Source organism: Schistocerca nitens, chromosome 3 (assembly GCF_023898315.1).
Source record: "Schistocerca nitens isolate TAMUIC-IGC-003100 chromosome 3, iqSchNite1.1, whole genome shotgun sequence".
Lineage (NCBI taxonomy): Eukaryota > Metazoa > Arthropoda > Insecta > Orthoptera > Acrididae > Schistocerca > Schistocerca nitens.
In genome coordinates this window covers 354,518,825-354,537,322 of record NC_064616.1, presented here as the reverse complement: position 1 = coordinate 354,537,322, position 18,498 = coordinate 354,518,825, and positions in this window count along the sequence as shown.

The window sequence follows — 18,498 nt, the reverse complement described above, 5'->3', positions numbered from 1 at the left end:
TAATTATCAAAATTTAGGCAGTGGCGGGAATCGAACCTGGGACCGAAGACGTTTTGATTATTAACGAAAGACGCTACCCCTAGACCACGGGGACTAATAGTTACAAGTACTTATTGGATACTGCTTGTGCTGTATAACAACTTCTTTTTGCTGATGCTTCTGGCAATGCTGGCGGACGACTGGCACAAGCACTGCTCGTCCAATTGATAGTAAGAACGGGGCAAGCCTCCTCACATTGGGCGAAGAGCATAATACACTCCTGGAAATTGAAATAAGAACACCGTGAATTCACTTTCCCAGGAGGGGGAAACTTTATTGACACATTCCTGGGGTCAGATACATCACATGATCACACTGACAGAACCACAGGCACATAGACACAGGTAACAGAGCATGCACAATGTCGGCACTCGTACAGTGTATATCCACCTTTCGCAGCAATGCAGGCTGCTATTCTCCCATGGAGACGATCGTAGAGATTCTGGATGTAGTCCTGTGGAACGGCTTGCCATGCCATTTCCACCTGGCGCCTCAGTTGGACCAGCGTTCGTGCTGGACGTGCAGACCGCGTGAGACGACGCTTCATCCAGTCCCAAACATGCTCAATGGGGGACAGATCCGGAGATCTTGCTGGCCAGCGTAGTTGACTTACACCTTCTAGAGCACGTTGGGTGGCACGGGATACATGCGGACGTGCATTGTCCTGTTGGAACAGCAAGTTCCCTTGCCGGTCTAGGAATGGTAGAACGATGGGTTCGATGACGGTTTGGATGTACCGTGCACTATTCAGTGTCCCCTCGACGATCACCAGTGGTGTACGGCCAGTGTAGGAGATCGCTCCCCACACCATGATGCCGGGTGTTGGCCCTGTGTGCCTCGGTCGTACGCAGTCCTGATTGTGGCGCTCACCTGCATGGCGCCAAACACGCATACGACCATCATTGGCAGCAAGGCAGAAGCGACTCTCATCGCTGAAGACGACACGTCTCCATTCGTCCCTCCATTCACGCCTGTCGCGACACCACTGGAGGCGGGCTGCACGATGCTGGGGCGTGAGCGGAAGACGGCGTAACGGTGTTCGGGACCGTAGCCCAGCTTCATGGAGACGGTTGCGAATGGTCCTCGCCGATACCCCAGGAGCAACAGTGTCCCTAATTTGCTGGGAAGTGGCGGTGCGGTCCCCTACGGCACTGCGTAGGATCCTACGGTCTTGGCGTGCATCCGTGCGTCGCTGCGGTCCGGTCCCAGGTCGACGGGCACGTGCACCTTCCGCCGACCACTGGCGAAAACATCGATGTACTGTGGAGACCTCACGCCCCACGTGTTGAGCAATTCGGCGGTACGTCCACCCGGCCTCCCGCATGCCCACAATACGCCCTCGCTCAAAGTCCGTCAACTGCACATACGGTTCACGTCCACGCTGTCGCGGCATGCTACCAGTGTTAAAGACTGCGATGGAGCTCCGTATGCCACGGCAAACTGGCTGACACTGACGGCGGCGGTGCACAAATGCTGCGCAGCTAGCGCCATTCGACGGCCAACACCGCGGTTCCTGGTGTGTCCGCTGTGCCGTGCGTGTGATCATTGCTTGTACAGCCCTCTCGCAGTGTCCGGAGCAAGTATGGTGGGTCTGACACACCGGTGTCAATGTGTTCTTTTTTCCATTTCCAGGAGTGTAGCTATCGTTCACTTGGCGGGAGGTGGGAGAGACAGAGAGAGAGAGAGAGAGAGAGAGAGAGAGAGAGAGAGAGAGAGAAATGGCTCAAATGGCTCTGAGCACTATGGGACTTAACATCTATGGTCATCATTCCCCTAGAACTTAGAACTACTTAAACCTAACTAACCTAAGGACAGCACACAACACCCAGTCATCACGAGGCAGAGAAAATCTAGAGAGAGAGAGAGAGAGAGAGAGTACAATGACGTAAGAGCCCAATTATTCGGCGTTGTACTTGTTATCAGAGTCAAGGGGAAAGATCATTACGGTAACGATCAAAGATATACCTTGGGCCCATTCTCCCCTGCTATACTACTTGCATAAAGTCATTATTACTCGAGTTAGCTACAGGAGTTCTAGGTGCGCACCATTGTACAGTGGCGTGGCCCGGTACTGACCCACGGCGTCTATGTTTCACAGGCATGATCAGGCGTCGATCTCGATGCCTACGGTGGCGAGATGCGGTGACACGAGGACAGCGCTAGCTGCTGCCACAGTTCTTCCAGCCGCGCTTGGTTAGCCGAGCGGTCTTTGGCGCTGCAGTCATGGCCTGTGCAGATGATCCCGGCGGAGGCTCGAGTCCTCCCTCGGGCATAGGTGTGTGTGTTTGTCCTAAGGATAATTTAGGTTAAGTAGTGTGTAAGCTTAGGGACTGATGACGTTAGCAGTTAAGTCCCATAAGATTTCACACACATTTGAACATTTTTGAACAGTTGTGCCAAGGCCTTGCGTGATCGCCATAGCTCGGCAGTGCGGTATCGGATGCACGAACTTGTGTTATTGTTACGCTGCTAGGGAGCGGTTGTGTATCGCCCAGCGGAATCGAGTGCCGGACGCTGGCAAGCGCCCATCTCTGGAAGCGCATCCGTTGGGTTCTTGCCGTACCCGGCGGCGGCCGGCAGCAGGAAGATCGTTGGCGGCCCTACGGCGGAAGCCAACACACTAAGCGGACGCCAATTTACAGACCAGCTTTAGTGATATCTCCAGCCCTGCCGAAAGATCTGTGTTTATACAAGACAATTAAATCTTGTTGCGTTTCAGGTTACACACGTGGTGCGCCAAGCGACATCATAATGTCCCGAATCGCTTGTTATTTCCCCGTCGATGGACGGAGCTGCTGGCATGGCGTAAATACTGAGCTTGCAAATGCTGGCAAGCTTTCAGACATTGGCATCTGGCCCCACTTTATGTCCACGTGACTGCAGTGTTATAAAATTCTAAGCAAAATCGTCAGCGAATCAAAATGCATGTGACACCAATAAACAGGTTATCCAGTAACTGGATTCGTTCTTTAAAGGAACATACGTAGCCACAGGAACAACTAACCTGGAAATTGAAGAAATACTTCTAAATGTAAATAATGAACTGCTAAAAATTGTCCGCAAACTTCAGGCACGTTTAATAATTTTGTTTCTTATATAAGGAGACAGTTTAGGTTAAATCGCTTCTTTTGTAGATGACCTAAAGTTACAAAAGACTATCCTCGCAAAGGTGTTTGATGAAATCCATCTACATCCTGACAGTAATAATTTCGTGTGGCTCAACGACTTGGTGCAAGTCTTTTCACTTGGACGCCACTTGAGTATCTCGCATATCACTAATATAGCCAAGTATTTCTACTGGAGGAAGGCGACCTACTGTTTAACGTGGTATCCAAACCAGGTGTCGTTTCTGGTGAATATTCAAATCATTCAGAGGCGAAGGATGGGTTAAGGGTAGACTGTAAAATTTCCGTGATTCTACCGGAATTCGATTCCGCTACCTCTTTGCTTCCAGGGATTTACTTTAGAATATTTCTATTCGTTATTTTTACTTATTTCTTATTTTTATACGACTAGGCCAACATACCTAGCCACTATATACCAAATCTCCAAGATAATTTTTTGATGTTATCAACCTTCTGAAAAATAAATGTTCGGTTCGATTTTGATGAAATCAGTAGTAAAATAATGTGATATTGTTCAACTTAACTTATTAATATAACTACAGACATACATATTAAATGAAAATTTTCCTAGTAGTATTTTCCAGACTGACTTACAAATATTGTTATCACGCAGATGGAAGGTTAGTGAAGTATTAGCAAACCACCTCATTACTTCTGCAAGAACGGGACCAAAGATGACTGAAGAGATCATTCAACGTAACAGAAGTACAACCCTAACGCAAATTACTGAAGATTTCAATGCTGGGACGTCAACAAGTGTCAACGTGCGAACCATTCAACGAAATATCATCGATATGGACTTTCGAAGCAGAGGGCCCACTCGTGTACCCTTGATTACTGCACGACACAAAGCTTTACGCCTCGCCTGGGCTCGTCAACACCGACACTGCTGATGACTGGAAACATGTTGCCTGGTTGGACGAGTCTCTTTTCAAATGGTATTGAGCGGATGGACGTGTACGGATATGGAGACAAGCCAATGGATCCATGGACCCTGCATTTCTGCAGGGTACTGTTCAAGCTGGTGGAGGTTCTGTAATGGTGTGGGGCGTGTGCAGTTGGATTAATATGGGACCCCTGATACATCCAGATATGACTCTGACAGATGACACGTACGTAGGCATCCTGTCTGATCACCTGCATCCATTCATGTCCATTGTGCATTCCGACGGCAATTCCAACAGTACAATTCGACACCCCACACGTCCAGAATTGCTACAGAATGGCTTCAGGACCATTCTTATGAGTTTAAATAGTTCCGCTGGCCGCCAAACTGAGCAGATATGAACATTATTGAGCATATCTGGGATACCCTCCAAAGTCCTGTTCAGAAGAGATCTGCACCCCGTCGTACTCTTACGGATTTGTGAACAGCCCTGCAGGACTGATGATGTAAATTCACTGCAGCAGTACTTCAGACATTAGTCCAGTCCATGATACGTCGTACTTTGGTAGCTGACTTGCTACAGCCCACACATCGAAAAGTGAGAACAAATGGGAATAATTTGTGACCTGGCTACGCTTTGCATTGTGTTAAAATGCAATGGAATGTACCGCAGGTCAATGATTTTCTTTTATATACGTGACAACCATGCACCATGGACCTTGCCGTTGGTAGAGAGGCTTACGTGCCTCCGCGATACAGCTAACCGTACCGTAGGTGCAACCACAACGGAGGTGTATCTGTTGAGAGGCCAGATAAACGCGCGGTTCCTGAAGAGGGGCAGCAGCCTTTTCAGTAGTTGCAGCGGCAACAGTCTGGATGATTGACTGATCTGGTCTTGTAACATCAACCGAAGCGGCTTTGCTGTGCTGATACTGCGAACGCCTGAAAGTAAGGGGAAACTACAGCCGAAAGTTTTTCCCGAAGACATGCATCATTACTGTATGATGGCGTTCTCTTGGCGTCCTCTTGGGTAAAATATTCCGGAGGTAAAATAGTCCCCCATACGGATATCCCGGCGGGGACTACTCAGGAAGATGTCATTATTAGGAGAAAGAAAACTGGCGTTCTACGGATAGGAGCGTGGAATGTGAGATCCCTTAATAGGGCAGGTAGGTTAGAAAATTTAAAAAGGGAAAGGTTAAAGTTGGATATGGTGGGAATTAGTGAAGTTCGGTGGCAGGAGGAACAAGACTTCTGGTCAGATGAATACAGGGTTATAAATACTAAATCAAATCATGGTTATCCTGGAGCAGCTTTAATAGTGAATAAAAAAACAGAAACGAGGATAAGGTACTACGAACAGCATAGAGAACGCAGTATTGTAGCCAAGATAGACATGAAGCCTAGGCCTACCACAGTAGCACAAGTTTACATGCCAACTAGCTCCGCAGATGATGAAGAGATTGAAGAAATGTATGAAGCGATAAAATAAATTATTCAGACAGTCAAGGGAGATGAAAATTTAATAGTCATGGGGGACTGGAATTGGCCTGTAGGAAAAGGAAGAGAAGGCAAAGTAGTAGGTGAATATTCACTGGGGATAAGGAATGAAAGGGGAACCCGCCTGGTAGAATTTTGCACAGAGCATATTTTAATCATAGCTTACACTTGGTTTAAGAATCATGAAAGAAGATTGTGTACATGGAGGAGGCCTGGAGACACTGGAAGGTTTCAGATAGATCATGTAATAGTAAGGCAGAGATTTAGGAAACAGGTTTTAAATTGTAAGACATTTCCAGGGCCAGATGTATACTCTGACCACAATTTATTGGTTATGAACTGTAGATAAAAACTGAAGAAACTGCAAAACGGTAGGAATGTAAGGATATGAGACCTGGATAAACTGAAAGAACCAGAGGTTGTAGAGAGTTTTAGAGAGAGCATTTAGGGAACGATTGATAAGGATGGGGGAAAGATATACCGTAGGAGAAGAATGGGTGGCTTTGAAAGATGAAATAGTGAAGGCCGCAGAGGATCAAGTAGGAAAAAATTGTAAATAATGGTAAGGTCTTATGGGACCAAACTGCTGAGGTCATCGGTCTCTAAGCTTACACGCTGCTTAATCTAACTTAAACTAACTTATGCTAAGGACGACACACACACCCATGCCCGAGGGAGGACTCGAACCTCCGACGGGAGAAGCCGCGCGGACCGTGATAAGACGCCCTTAGACCGCGCTGCTACCCCGCGCGAAAATGTAGGTAAAAGACGAGAGCTATTAGAAATCCTTGGGTAAGAGAAGAGATGTTGAATTTAATAGATGGAAGGAGAAAATATAAAAACGCAGTAAATGAAGCAAATGAAAACGAAATAGAAACGTCTCAAAAATGAGGTCGACAGGAAGTGCGAAATGGCTAATCAGGGATGGCTAGAGGACAAATATAAGAATGTAGAAGCATGTATCACCGAACTATCAATTTAATAAGCCACGGCTGCAAAATACTAACACGAATTCTTTACCAAAAAAATTGAAAAACAGGTAGAAGCCGACATCGGGGAAGATCAGTTCGGAATCCGTAGTAATGTTGGAACACGCGAGGCAGTACTAATCCTAAGACTTCTAATAGAAGATAGGTTAAAAGATAGGCAAATCTACGTTTATAGCTTTTGTAGACTTAGAGAAAGCTTTTGACAATGTTGACTGGAATACTCCCTTTCACTTTTTGAAGATGGCAGGAGGCAAATACAGGGAGCGAAAGGCTATTTTCAATTTGTACAGAAACCGGATGGCAGTTATAATAGTCGAGGGGAATGAAAGGGAAGCAGTGGTTGAGAAGGGAGTCAGACAGAGTAGTAGTCTATACCCGATGTTATTCAATCTGTATATTGAGCAATCAGTAAAGGAAACAAAAGAGAAAGTGAGTAGGAGTTAAAATGCATAGAGAAAAAATAAAAACTTTGCTGTTTGCCGAAGACATTATAATTCTGTCAGAGACAGCAAAGGACCTGGAAGAGCAGCTAAAGGGAATGGACAGTGACTTCCAAGGAGGATATAAGATGAACATCAACAAAAGCTTAACGAGGATAATCGAATGCAGTCGAATTAAAACAGGTGATGCTGAGGGTATTTGATTAGTAATTGATACACTTAAAGTAGTAGATGACTTTTGCTGTTTGGAGAGCATAATAATTGATAATGGTAGAAGTAGAGAGCATATAAAAAGAAGACTGGCTATGGCATTGGAAAGCGTTTCTGAAGAAGAGAAATTTGTTAACATCGAGTACAAATCTAAGTGTCAGGAAGTCTTTCCTGAAAGTATTTTTATGCAGTGTAGCCAGATATGGACGTGAAACGTGGACGATAAACGGTTTAGACAAGAAGTGAACAGAAGCTTTAGAAATGTGATGGGCAGTTCGCGTAATTAATGAGGAGGTACTGAATAGAATTGGAGAGAAGAGTAATTTGTGGCACAACTTGACTAGAAAAAGGGATCGGTTGGTAGGACGCTTTGTGAGACATCAAGGGAACACCAATTTAGTACTGGAGTGAAGCGTGGAGGATAAAAATTGTGGAGGGAGACCAAGAGATGAATACGCTAAGCAGATCCGGAAGGATGTATGTTGCAGTAGTTATTCGGTGATGAAGAGGCTTGCACAGGATAGAGTAGCGTGGAGAGCTGCAACAAACCAGTCTCTGCCCTAAAGACCACAGCAACAACACCACGTGACAGATAGTAGAAAGTGTAAGTTCCATGTCGATCACATAGCAATAGGCACACAGGGTGCTGTATTGAACGGGTATCTCTTTGGGTCTTCTCTGGTTTCTGAAGTAAATGTATGATATTCAGATTGTGCCCTGTTTTTGTGTAATACTGGTCGAATAGGAACAAAAAAATTCCAGTACATTGCTCTTTCAGATAAACAAGATAATGAAAAGTAGCGAAAAATCAAGAGTTGGCGGACGATAAATGGAGTATCATTCATTTTTTGAAGGTGACTATTAGCAGCAGTCAAGTAATGAATAAAATGCATGTTTGACCATCAGTTACTTTTTGTTTAAGACACAAAAATCGAATGTTTTCAATCACAGACCATCTTCACGGATTCTGTCCAAAGATACCTAAAATAGATGTAGTATGTTACGAATTCTTTTCAAGGAAGTGCAAAATATATATGAATACTTACAGGGTTTAAACAGTTTACGCCACAACATTACGTCTATCATTACTTAAATAATTTCTGCGTCTCATATGTAGAGCATGTCATGAATTCCAGTATACCATACAAGACTTTTAAAGCAAACATACGCTTTTGCACTTCCTTGGAGAAGAATTTGTAACATTTCCTGTGTACTAGATGTATTTTTATATCTTTGGATAGAATCCGTGAAGATGGCCTGTGACGAAACAGGTCCATATTTGGGTTTTAAATAAAAAAGTAGCTGATGGACAAATATGCGTTTTATAGACTATCATTCAATTTTGACAAGATTCAGAACATTCCATTCAGTATTTCTCATAACTCCAAAACTTATGACAAAAGTGTACTCAAGCAAAGTAATACAAGGAGTAGAGAGTGTTAAGTTTTGCGGACTACAGACAGATCACGATCTTAATGGGATAAACCCGAAATTACTGAAACGCATATTAGACGACACTTGAAGTACGTATGATTATTTCTGATGGCGATTTAAAAATGAAGAAACAATTTTATTCTTCACCTGTCTATCACACAGTGTGAATGGAATCATTTATTGGGGAAATTCAATCTATGGAGACGGTATTATCAGAATAGTAGTACGTTACCTGAATTATGTGTCCAATTTATAGAAGATTTTGCGGAGACCTCTCCAAAAAACTGACATTCCAACAAACGTTTCACAGTACATTACCATCTTTTATCATTATCAATTTGTCTCTCTTCTCAGAAAATAGATCAAAGTAAGAATATATATCTAGGACCGAAACCAACATCTGCAAAGACTTCAGAAGTTTAATATCAATACCAAAAGGGACAGATGGATGTGTACACATGCTAGAGCTTATTAAATGTGTTGTCGATATTTTGATGGAGTATAAGGCTGAATTACCATCTGCTTCTACTCCACTAACGAATATTCTGAAAGATTAATGTTACAGGTAGTTTTAAATTTCTATCAGCACTTTTAACACAATAATAATTTATAACGTTCCTTCATTTAATTATGCTAAATTTAAATAAAATGTACATCCTTGACTGCTTCCCGCATCGGAAAGACTAAAAGGGACGAAAATTACCTAAAGCGACGTATCTAAATTATGTATATATGCAGACAAAGACTTTTTCCGAAAAATTTGGGAAGTTTTGAGTCAAGCAGACATTATATAAATAGCGTCATAACGGGATGTCATTGTACCAGGCGGAACCACAGACCATACAACACTGTCCGATGCTCTTTTCAGTTATGTCTATTAACTCCGTAGGAAATTACAGGATTACTTTTTGTAAAAATGCTCTCAAAGCAGCAAGAGGTCTGAAAGTAGAAAGACCACGGTTTAACCTCTCGTCGATCGCGATATCATTGAAGACGAAACCAAAGCTCGGGTTGTAGATGGGGACGGACCTCGAGCGTATTCTTGTCATAGATACCATACTGTCTCTTGCCTTTAATAATTTAGGGAGTTGGGGGGTTGTTTTTGGGGAGGAGACCAGACAGCGAGCTCATCGGTCTCATCGGATAAGGAAAGGATGGGGAAGGAAGTCGGCCGTGCCCTTTGAAAGTAACTATCCTGGCATTTGCCGGGATCAATTTAGGGAAATCACGGAAAACGTAAATCAGGATGGCCGGACGCGGGATTGAACCGTCGTCCTCCCTAATGCGATTTCAGTGTGCTAACCGCTGCGCCACCTCGCTCGATATACTAATTTAGAGAAATGCAGAGAAAGATAAATGTGGATGGTCGAACGGGAATTTGAACTGCCATCCTCAGAAATTAGAGCCCAATGTGCTAAGAAGTGTGCTGCTACAAGCTTCACAAGATCAGGAATGTAATTATTGGTCATTTTCACGCATGGGACTATATGCTATCGAACGTTATTTTCTCTTGGTTAGAAAATGTTAGATATTTAAACGTCACTGGGACGTACATAACCAGCTATAATAACATCTCTGTAGACTTAAGTAATCAGTGCTATTCTTGGAGAGATATATTTTCAGACATAGAAAAACAGAAATATTTCCAGACACATACATTGTGCTTGTCCTGAGACACAAATTTTGAAAGCCTTCGTCTACTGTTTAGTTAAACCTGTCTGTTCATAATTTATTGGTTTGTTTGTATGCAAAGAAACGTTACCCATTTATAAAATATCTTAACAACTTTATTTTGAGTTGATTAGAAGCAAAGCTTTCGCAAAGAGCAACGAAATAGTTAAAGAGGTCTTTAAGAAGAAGTAACCAAGTCAAAACTAGAACTATAATTTTTACCATAGGACTCAAGCAGCTACTGAAAACACATGTGTACCAATTGCATCTTATAGATGCAAACTTACATGTATAGCTTAAGATCTTGTCTAATAAAACTCTTATCTAGATTAGATTAGATTAGATTTACTTTCATTCCAATTGATCCGTAGTGAGGAGGTCCTCCAGAATGTGGAATATGTCAGAAAACAACAATACATGACAAATATTTACAACTAAAACAAATAAGCTAATGTACCATTCCACAGGTCCCAAGTGGATTGATCGTCATTTTTAATGAACACTAAGAGTCATTTTACAAATACTAATGCACTGAATTTAAAATAAAGTTTTTTATTTATTTATAAGGTAATACAACTACTGTAATACTTATTTACAATGAACACATTACTGCACTGAAATGGTGCAGAAGTTAGATTATACTAGCACACACACACACACACACACACACACACACACACACACACACACACTCACACAGACACACAAATTTTCAATGAACACATTACTGCACTGAAATTGTGCAGAAGTTATGTTGTACTTATATACAAATCAGTTGGTTTTACTAAGAAATTCATCAATGGAGTAGAAGGAGTTGGCCACCAATAAATCCTTTAGGCTTCTCTTAAACTGAATTTCATTGGTTGTTAAGCTTTTTATGGCTGCTGGCAAGTTATTGAAAATGTGTGTTCCTGAATAATGCACACCTTTTTGTACAAGACTAAGTGACTTTAAATCCTTGTGAAGATTATTCTTATTTCTAGTATTGATTCCATGAATTGAGCTATTGGTTTGAAAAAGTGATATATTTTTAATGACAAATTTCATTAAGGAATAAATATATTGGGAAGCAGTAGTTAGTATCCCTACTTCCCTAAACAGGCTTCTGCAGGATGTTCTTGAGTTCACACCACATTTAACTCTCACTGAACGTTTTTGTGCCAGGAAAACTTTAGCTTGGCTTGATGAATTACCTCAAAAAATAATCCCACATGACATTATGGAATGAAAGGAAGCATAGTATGCCAGCTTTTTCATTTTTATATCCCCTGTGTCTGACAAAATTCGCATTGCAAACAGAGATTTGTTAAGACGCTTCAGCAGTTCTGTGGTGTGCTCCTCCCAGTTGCATTTATTATCAAGCTGTAATCCCAAGAATTTAACACTGTCCACTTCTTCTATCTTCTTGTCATCGTATGTTAGACATATAGTCTTGGGACACCCCTTACAAGTTCTGAACTGCATGTAGTGTGTTTTTTCAAAGTTTAGTGACAAAGAATTGGCTAGGAACCAGTGATTAATGTCCACAAATATTTTATTGGCTGATCTTTCTAAGACTACACTTGATTCGCTATTTATTACAATGTTTGTATCATCGGCAAACAAAACAAACTTGGCATCTGGTAATGTTACTGATGAAAGGTCATTGATATACACAAGAAAAAGTAAGGGCCCCAAAATGGAACCTTGTGGGACCCCACATGTAATTAGTTCCCAGTTGGATGATGCCTGATAGCTTGATACGTGTCTCTTTCCTAATACCACCCTTTGTTTCCTGCCAGAGATATAAGATTTGAACCATTTTGCAGCATTTCCTGTTGTACTATAATATTCTAGTTTACTTAAAAGGATATTGTGATTTACACAGTCAAATGCCTTTGACAGATCACAAAATATACCAGTTGCCTGCAATTTTTTGTCTAATGAATTAAGCACATTTTCACTGTAAGTGTAGATAGCCTTCTCAATATCAGAACCTTTTAGAAATCCAAACTGTGACTTTGACAGTATGTTATTTGAGATAAGATGGCTATAAAGACGACTGTACATTACTTTTTCGAAAATTTTTGAGAATGCTGGCAACAGTGAAATTGGACAGAAATTTGATGCTATTTCTTTATCTCCCTTCTTAAACAGTGGCTTAACTTCAGCATATTTCAGCCATTCAGGAAATATTCCACTAATAAACGACTGGTTACGCAGATAGCTTAATATGTTACTTAGCTCAGAATCACATTCTTTAATTAACTTTGTTGATATTTCATCATACCTACTAGATGTTTTTGATTTTAAAGATTTTATGATGGACATTATTTCTGTTGGGGTAGTGAGGGTCAAATTCATATTATGGAAGTTACTTGAAATGCCTGGTCTAAGGTAATCCATAGCAGCATCTACCGAACCTGACAACGCCATCTTTTCAGTAACAGTTATAAAATGTTTGTTAAAAAGTTCTGCAACACTATACACATCTGTCACCAATGTATCATTTACTCTTAATGCTATTTGTTCCTCTTCATGTCTGGTTCTACTGGTCTCCTCCTTCACTATATCCCATATTGTCTTTATTTTGTTATCTGATATGACTATCTTTTCCTTGTAATATATTTGCTTTGAAATCCGTATTACAGTCTTTAATATTTTGCAGTATTTCTTATAATGTGCTATAGCATCAACATTGGAAATGTTTCGGATTGACAGATACTCGGATTGCGTAATAAAGCTTATTCCCCCTCAGATAAAATAAAATTAAAGTGAATGTAGTACACTCGAGAGTGTAAGTGTCAAGTGAACACATACCGAGGTAAGGCATACGTGGGAGATTAACTTGAACACAGTCCAGGATGGATGAAAATAAATTTTTAAGAGCCCCAAATTATGTTCACACATACAGCTGTTGTGTTCAGTAACTAAACAAAAGGTCTTATATTTCATGCACAAATCCATTTCAGCGGGCAATGTGCCTTTACATCACCAACGGGATAACACAGACAAAGGAAAAAAACCATATATTAGCGTCAACGCCGGTAATATTATCTAGTGAGTGAAGGAGCAATAAGCTAAGCAAATTGAAACCTTGGATGACGGAAATGATATTGCATATTGATACCACGTGATGCGAAAAGTTCAGTGGACGAACAAAAACCTTACTTTTCCCGCGCTTTTTCGTCCGCCCTGGCAGTCTTGGCTTTACGTGGGGAATGATGGAGGTATTAGATCCTGGACTCCTTACGTGTCTGGCGCTAGCCATTCCCCTAACAGAAAGCTAGAACAGACTACCTCGACAATACCAGTTACGATAATAGCAATGCGGAGACACAGCAGGTGGTGAAGAACCGGATGAGTAGACAAGTCCTGCGCGGGGAAAAAAAAATACATCGCTGAAAGATATCTGTTGTTGTATTTTGTGTTCTTGAATGATGGCAAGGACACAGGAAGTAAACATCGGTTGCCAGTGACATCACCATCGGTTTATTGTACAAGGTCAACAATAACATGGCGTATGGTATTAGAATATACACTCCTGGAAATGGAAAAAAGAACACATTGACACCGGTGTGTCAGACCCACCATACTTGCTCCGGACACTGCGAGAGGGCTGTACAAGCAATGATCACACGCACGGCACAGCGGACACACCAGGAACCGCTGTGTTGGCCGTCGAATGGCGCTAGCTGCGCAGCATTTGTGCACCGCAGCCGTCAGTGTCAGCCAGTTTGCCGTGGCATACGGAGCTCCATCGCAGTCTTTAACACTGGTAGCATGCCGCGACAGCGTGGACGTGAACCGTATGTGCAGTTGACGGACTTTGAGCGAGGGCGTATAGTGGGCATGCGGGAGGCCGGGTGGACGTACCGCCGAATTGCTCAACACGTGGGGCGTGAGGTCTCCACAGTACTTCGATGTTGTCGCCAGTGGTCGGCGGAAGGTGCACGTGCCCGTCGACCTGGGACCGGACCGCAGCGACGCACGGATGCACGCCAAGACCGTAGGATCCTACGCAGTGCCGTAGGGGACCGCACCGCCACTTCCCAGCAAATTAGGGACACTGTTGCTCCTGGGGTATCGGCGAGGACCATTAGCAACCGTCTCCATGAAGCTGGGCTACGGTCCCGCACACCGTTAGGCCGTCTTCCGCTCACGCCCCAACATCGTGCAGCCCGCCTCCAGTGGTGTCGCGACAGGCGTGAATGGAGGGACGAATGGAGACGTGTCGTCTTCAGCGATGAGAGTCGCTTCTGCCTTGGTGCCAATGATGGTCGTATGCGTGTTTGGCGCTGTGCAGGTGAGCGCCACAATCAGGACTGCATACGACCGAGGCACACAGGGCCAACACCCGGCATCATGGTGTGGGGAGCGATCTCCTACACTGGCCGTACACCACTGGTGATCGTCGAGGGGACACTGAATAGTGCACGGTACATCCAAACCGTCATCGAACCCATCGTTCTACCATTCCTAGACCGGCAAGGGAACTTGCTGTTCCAACAGGACAATGCACGTCCGCATGTATCCCGTGCCACCCAACGTGCTCTAGAAGGTGTAAGTCAACTACGCTGGCCAGCAAGATCTCCGGATCTGTCCCCCATTGAGCATGTTTGGGACTGGATGAAGCGTCGTCTCACGCGGTCTGCACGTCCAGCACGAACGCTGGTCCAACTGAGGCGCCAGGTGGAAATGGCATGGCAAGCCGTTCCACAGGACTACATCCAGAATCTCTACGATCGTCTCCATGGGAGAATAGCAGGCTGCATTGCTGCGAAAGGTGGATATACGCTGTACAAGTGCCGACATTGTGCATGCGCTGTTGCCTGTGTCTATGTGCCTGTGGTTCTGTCAGTGTGATCATGTGATGTATCTGACCCCAGGAATGTGTCAATAAAGTTTCCCCTTCCTGGGACAATGAATTCACGGTGTTCTTATTTCAATTTCCAGGAGTGTAGGAAGCGCTTCCGTATCGGGTGTGGACCCGGCGTGCTGCTATGGCTAGGGTGCAGCAGGCGCCCGGCTATATACGCTGCAACGAGAGGACACTACGGCTCCCGGCGAGACTGGCAGCGTCTGTAGCACGGTGAACAGGCGGCGGCATGTCGGTAGGCATTAGCAGCCGCTGGCGAGGCAGCGCTCGGTGAACAGCGACGGGCCGACAGGAGAGATGTTGCTCTGGGCTATGGAGGCAGCTGGGAGGCGGCACTCGACCAACAAGGCCACCTTGGAATTTCTTCTGTTCTTTATTTTATTTTATTTTTTTGGGTGAGGGGGTGAGTGTGCCTAAGGTCTTAACGCCGCAAGCTGTCTCTGCTTCTAGAGTGTAAAGTAAAAGTGAATTTTCACTTTATTACAGCATTTTTGGAGGAGGTTGGGCGCTCAATGGCTCCTTTCCAACCTCTGGATTCCTAAATGTAAACTAACAGAGCATTGGCATTATAAAGGATACATAACTAAAGACAAGGGAGCTGACTGGTACCCTGGCCAAACGGTCTAGTTACGGCGAAACTGTAGGCGCCCCGATGGTCCTGGTCGCCTACGGTGGACTGGATGGCCGAGCGGTGACCTCTCCAGTTGTCAGGATGCTAGGAAATGGCTGTAGAAGCGGCAGAAACGCCAAAGAAACCTTGTTAATTCATAACACCTTTATTCCTGCCGAGTGCAAAGTGGCTTGGTGATATCAACGACCTTCCCCGAGTCCTCGCTGACGCGTAGCGATGACACCAGATCCGGGCTGCACAGTCTTGCTAGCGCAGCGCCGCGTGCTGTGACGTACGGAGGAATGCCCTTATTTCGGCCGCGCGTGGCTGGCGGCGCTCGGCTGGCCGGCCGGCTCGGCGGCAGACAGCAAGCCGTCGCGCGTAGAGGCTCTGGGTTGGAGTCCCGGTGCTGTTGGCACGAGAGGCGTTCTCGTAGTGCGGAGTGTACTCTGTCCCACCTCGTCTTCTTCCTTGCTCCTCCTGGTGGCTCGTCCGCGGTGGACGGGCGGAACGGGTTGCAGTCACCCAGCGTCGTCGGCTCACCCGGCTGTGACGGCGGATGCACAGGGCCTAGGCCCCACACGATCTCGACGACGGCTCACTGATGTGGTCACCATTGGCGGCGAGCGAGTCTGCCGCGATGTCTGCTAATTCTGGGTTTATGATTGACAGCGGTAGCAGAGAGGACCAGAGCTGGTACTTTCCCCTCACGTCTGCTGCTGGATGGGCCGCCCTTACTGCAACATCTCCTTAATAAAGATTAACATGTCGATCACTGTGCTGAGCGCTATGCAACGACCCAGTACACATCTAACTGCAAGTCTAACTGCGAGTGAGTGTGTCTTGTTGCTATCGAAGCTGGAGTATTTAAAGGAAGCACGAGCGACGTCCTGACGTCATGCTCGTTTGTAATGACCGCATTCGTTCGACTTATACTGCCGATTCATCTGTCGTACTCGCCCCTTAGGTGTTCTTGCGACAGAGCTACGTGTTGTTGCGGCAGACTTACGCGAAGTTGTGAAATGCAGTACAACTGACGCTATACCTGTGTCTTGCACTCTACGAAAGTCTCCGTCTAACACAAACCCGCGTGCTAAGCAATTCTCTCTCGCCTGTTGTGTGTAACGAGACCATTGCCCGTGCGTGACGACACATTCCGATATATGTGCAATTCTCTTAGCTCTTGGCTAACCTACTGGCTCTGGCTCTCGGCATAGGCAACGAAACTTTGACAATATTCAACGTTTCCAACTCTTTACTACTCCGCGACGCTACATAACTAACGTCTGGAGAAGACCTTCAACGAGGTTCGTTACACTAGTAGGTTTTTGGTGGTCCATGTACAACAGGGTCCTAATACCAGCAAGGGAAAGTGTAATTGGTCCCATAAAAGAGGCCATTGATAATGTTCAGGACTCGCTGTTTCGGCGCACGTTGGCCGTCTACAATGAGAGGTAACCCGTGTTTGTTTTCGGTGAGATTATGATTGTTGTTGTGGTGGCTGCTGAACTGCATGAAGTGACTGTGAACAGACATCGGAAAACTGAGAGAAGTCATTAAACGGCGACCTGATTACAGTTGCTAGCCGAGGAGGCCGTGATCTAGAAATAGAATGTGCATGGGGGCTTCATTAAAATAAAATGCAAATAATTTTAATTTTTTGTAGCTGTTTGTCCGATTACGAAGTCTCGTAAACGGTTGGCCCTGACTAGTATTATTACGCTATCTGACTGCATAGAACAACAACAAAGAATGAAATGAAAATTTTCGTTAATACAATTAATTAATTAAGTCCCCAGCTACTATAAAACCTACGAAACCAAAGCACAAGTATAACTGTTCTGTGTGTGGAAGTATGACTCAACGTACGCATCTGGCACGGTTCTTCTTCAACAACACAAGAAATTTTTTAATATCATTTATACTGAATTAATTAAAGAAAATAGAAATACCATAATTACTCAAGAAAACCAGAATTACACTCTAATACAAGAACACAAGCCAGATGCTTTGTTGACTGAACCTGTAATGACGCATTATTTAAAACATGGAAATAATGAAAAAACACGCAATATTTTACCTTCATATATATTGACGAAAAGCACTCTGATCATTACAGTATTTCCATTCGAACCATCTGCTGTCTATCCCATCAAACAACTGCATAAAACATGGAACAGCACTCCTTACTACAACATCTCGACAAGCCTTGCCCACTAGCACATCTCAACACGAACTTTTCAGTATCACATCTCAGCAAGCACTCCCTACTAGCACATCTCAACAAACACTCTCTGCTACGAGTTCTTAACAAGCACTGACTACCACGAGCTCTCCCCAAGCACTGACTACTACTAGTTCTCAATAATCACTGCCAGTGGAGGCGGCGGAACAATACTCTCTAGTGCGATCTCTGGCGCTGTGGCTCAGTGTAGCCACGTTTCATATGCCCTTCCTCCACGGGCTAGAATTTGATGGTATTTTTGCCAGCACTGGTGGTGAAAATACCACCAAATTCGTCAAAAAAATACAGACAAAAATAAAAGATAATATTAATACGTAAATATCATATAAGTTGATAAAATTTTGGCTTTGCACTGACCTTTCAATAAGCTAATATATAGAATACAGTAAGCAATACAAATTCTTTCATACATGTGACTTTACATAATAGTTTACACAATATTATGTGGTTAAACAGTTCAATCAATAGCGTCAGCAATGACGAATATGTGC